We start from the raw sequence: 4,712 nt of genomic DNA on the forward strand, positions 1-4,712 counted from the left end.
CTTTGTTGTTGTTGTTTTTTAATTTAAAGCATGCTAGATAAAAATAACCTTTGCTGGGGAAAGACAGCTGTGATTAATTCAAGACTGGGAAAACAAAGCACAAGGAAAAAAATCCTTTGTTCCTAAAATCTGTCTTTCTTTTTTCAGATGCTATCTTACTGGCTCTTTTCATTAAAGGGTCAGGGTGCTTTAAAAAATGATTCGGATTTGAGAGTGTTTTTTTCTTTTTTAAAGAATGGGGAGCCTTGGTTTTCATAAGCATAAGGAGTTGAAAACAGCAAGGCCCCCTCCTCCAGCCCACCCCAACAGTTAGGGCTCATCGGTTCTAACTGCGAAGAGATGAATGTGTTCTGAATGTATGGTGTGGTTCTGTCTCCCCCTCCTTCTATAAATGCCCTTCAAAGATTTCTATGTCATGGATTCTAGTGGTGATACTACCAGGTATAAGATTTACTAGAGTTAATTGAGTGCGGTTCTTTGAAGTAAGAAAGGAGAATAGCCACATACTTTCTCAGTATTAAAGAATAAGCAATAAGTAGAAAACCCTATTTACCTCAATTACATTTTGCAGCCAGACTTACAAACATACATGGACAGTGGGAGTGGGGTTTATCTATCCAGCCCTCATTACTAGGCATTTGCAGACTTCACACTTTTGGCTCCATTTGGTGCTGTCATTAATTAGTCAGTATTAACCTTAGAATACTTTAGAGCTTGCCTATTGAAATAACTTTGGGCACACTCCTTTTTCTCCCTCCCTCCCCTTCACCTGTAAGTGCTTACAGCTTGTTATTAAAAAACTGACAGTATTTCTTTGACCAACCAGCAGCAGACGTAAACTGTACTTCTAGTTGTAGCTGCAACCCATGAAAAAAATGCCTCCAAGCAGGAATTGTTCTCATTACAGGGTGCTCAGCATGGAATTACTGCAGAGCCTTACTGGTTGGCCACATCAGATAGAGTCTTCGATTGGCACCTTAGACAGGATGGAGCTTTTAGGAATGAGGTGGCAATGTGCTGCACATTAAAAAGTGGTTGAGCTTTCAGTTAGAATCAGGAAAATGAAGGCTATGTCTTCATGGTATCCAAATTTGTTTAAAAATGGAAAATGTTTTCTATCCTGTTGAAAGCAATTCTTAAATATAAAGTCACAACACACATATATACATACACAAACACACAACATGAATTGAATTGTAAAATGTGTATTCTACTACTGATATTTAAAGTGTTCCGTGTAATTATAGTTCTCACCCTTCTGCATTTTCATAAGGTTCCCGAGAAGGAAAGAATGAAGTAGAATTACAGAGGTAATTACTTGCGAACAATCCCCCCTCCCCTCCCCCAAGTCATATGCTGCCATCACTATGAAGGTTTTCCACGGGTGTCATGGCAGGAGGCTGTCTTTTTCTACACCAGAGATTGTCCAGCTAAATTTGGAAGAATAAGAACTAGTTTATATAAAATAGCCAAAAATGAGCTAGATCTTTAGATCAGCTGCTATAAATACCAGTGGTGCCATGAGAGTTACATAAATGTGTGAGGTGGGTTGGATGTGAGAAAATGGAAGATGGTCTTGTCATCCACTGGATAATCTATTCCTTCTTTAAAGGGGACAGTATTATTTAACTGCCATATACTCTTTCCATGTCTGTCATCACATCTCTTGACTTTTCAAGAGAGCCAGCCCCAGACAAAAACTTGAATCGAATTATATTAGTTTGCTGGAGCAGCCATAACAAAGTATTACAACTGAGTAGCTTAAACCAGTGGTCCCCAACCTTTTTAGCACCAAGGACTGGTTCTGAGGAAGACAATATTTTCATGGCCAAGGTGGGGGCTGGCAGGTGGTTTTGGAATGAAAGTGTTCCACCTCAGATCATCAGGTGTCAGATTCCCATGAGGAGCACACAACTTAGATCCCTTAATGCACAGTTCACAGTGAGAATTTAATGCCCCTGCTGATCTGACAGGAGATGGAGCTCCGGTGGTAATGCTTGCTCCCCTTGCCGCTCACCTCTTGCTGTGCAGCCAGTTCCTAAGAGGCTATGGGGACTGGTTCAGGTCCACGGCCCAGGGTTGGGGACCCCCAGCTTAAACAACAGAAATTTATTTTCTCACAATTCTGGACTCTGGAAGTTCAAGATCAAGGTGTCAGCTGGGTTGGTTTCTTCTGAGGCCTCCCTCCCTGGCGTACAGATGTCTTCTCTGTGTTTTCACATGTGTTTCCTTCTGTGTCTTTTCCCTGATCTCCTCTTTTAAAAACACCAGGCACTTGGGATTAGAGGATACTCTAATGACCTCATTTTAACTTAATTTATTCTTTAAAGACCCTATCTCCAAATACAATAATGTTCTGAGGTACTGAAGGTTAGAACTTCCTGTAAATTTTAGAAGGACACACAATTCATCCCATAACATCAGTGCAGGCAAAACTTTGTTCCAAGGTAAATCTTGGCAATGATAATAATTACACAATGCTTACAGTGTGAAAGGCATGGTTGTGGGCCTTTTAAATGTATTAACTTACTGAATTCTCACAGCATCCTTACGAGGTGGGAAATATTATTATTCCTATTTTATGGTGATACATTAAGGCACAGGGAGATTAAATAGCTCACGCATGCAGGCTCTGGTGATGCTGGGATTGAAGTCCAACCAGTATCTAGTTTGCAGTTTCTGTTTTAGCTGGGTCAGAGCTTTCATGGTGACAAATGACCTACTATGACCTTGAGGCTGTAGAGTAGAGGCACTTAAAAGCTAAAAGTTAGAGTTTTGTCATTGCCAGAAATGGAAATCATCCTTATCAAACAGGTTTACATAAAGGTTCTGTGGATGCACACCTATTCTCACACAATGGGTGTGGCCATTCTGTTGAATCAACTGGATTTCTGCTGAACCAATTGGATTTGAAGTAACAAAGTACTCTTTATCATCTAGAGAAGGTTCAGAGACTGAAAGAAAGCAAAGTTCCTTAAATTAATGCTTTGGAGCCAAAGATATCAACAAGAGTCTCTGAGTATCTGAGATAATTACGAGGACAAAGTTTGGAAATTTCTGGAAATGCTGTAATTTGTGTTTGTTGTGGTAAGTGTTGTTGCTACTTATCTTTTCAGCCACCATTAGCATAAAAATTAAAACTGAAAAAAGTTTTCATCTGTTTTCCAGATCTATAAACTAAGAATAATCTGGAGAGGTCAATTCCTAATTAGAATCTAGTTTGGGAGACCAGGATCCTAAAACCGGTGGTAACTCCAAAGAGTAAAGATCTACCCCGAGCTATACATACAAGATTGGAATTTTACAAGGAGGTTTGCATTTTAAAACTGGTAGCTGAGATTTAACCAGGTGAGGACACCTCTGTGCATCTTTCCAACATCTATTCATTTTTACTCTTTCTGCCTCTCTTTCTCCTTTTTTTTTTTTCTCTCTCTCTCTCTCTCATAGCTATGTGGAAGGGTAAAGCAATAAGAAAAAAATGGGTTTATTCACAGTGTCTCTTCCTCTTCCAATGAAATGAAGTAATTTCTCCACAGGGCCGATTATGCCTAGTTAATTGATTTTCTTAATCAGATATTTTGGAAAAACAATTGAGTTTTATGAACTTCTGAATGTTTTTCTCACTGGAAATTTGAGAGGCACACACCCACTGTTCTTTGTACTTCTAGACTACATAATTGGAGCATATATCAAGGCAATTTTTTCATACCTTCTATTTGCATGTAATTTTCCTCGAATGATTTTTTTTTTCTCACTTCTTGTGTGCTTACACTAAGGCATTACAGAGAATGACAATTCTGTTTGGAGCCTGTGAAATGTAGCAATTTGAGGCTGTAATGCCTAAAACTGTTATTGCAGGTCCAAATGGGACTATATTATACAATTGTGATGTGTACCAACTTAGAGCAAACTCTCTTTTTCTTAATGTAAAAAAAGACATTTGATTTGCTAACCAATTATGCGATCATCATAATCAGCATTTATTTTAACTTGGCTGAAATCATGTCCAAAACCCAAGAGAAGCAAGTATGAAGAGAGTGGGGATAAAGAAGGGAATAAAGAAAACAATTTTGATATGATGTATTAACCTACGAAATACAGAGATGTTTTTGAATTACATTTTTTCCTTCAAATTCTCTTTGAATCAAGATATGATATTAAAAAACTATTTACTAGCACTTAATACATTTAAATTTCCAAGAGTATTCTCCTACTCTATTCTTTTTCCTCCTAGTTACTATTACTACAATTTGGTGGCAATTATAAGGTGACGAATTAACTCTAGTGCTTGGAAACAATGGTGATGCTGAAACATCTCAGCTTCCCTCTTACCAGTTTTCAAAATAAAATAGTTATGCTATGCGAGGAAGTGGCTGAAAGAACACATTCCTGTATGTATTTGTGTATGGTAAAAAGATTGGGGCATGTGTTATGTTATTCGGTTAGTTCTGGGTAGCAGGATCCTGGGTAATTTTTAAAAACTCTGTTTATTTGTTATTTACAATCACTAGATATAGACATAAATGTAGATGACTACTCCATCTCTATCTCTAGCTTCAACATCTTGAAGCCATTAACTCTTACCATCTCTCATCTAGATATTCTTACATGGGAGTTTAGGTAAACTAAAAGATTCCAAGCTGAATTGATTATAATATCCCCAGATTCCTCTAGTTCCTGTATTTCTACTCACATAATTATTTTCCTTTCAG

Source organism: Macaca fascicularis, chromosome 6 (genome assembly GCF_037993035.2).
Source record: "Macaca fascicularis isolate 582-1 chromosome 6, T2T-MFA8v1.1".
Classification (NCBI taxonomy): Eukaryota; Metazoa; Chordata; class Mammalia; order Primates; family Cercopithecidae; genus Macaca; species Macaca fascicularis.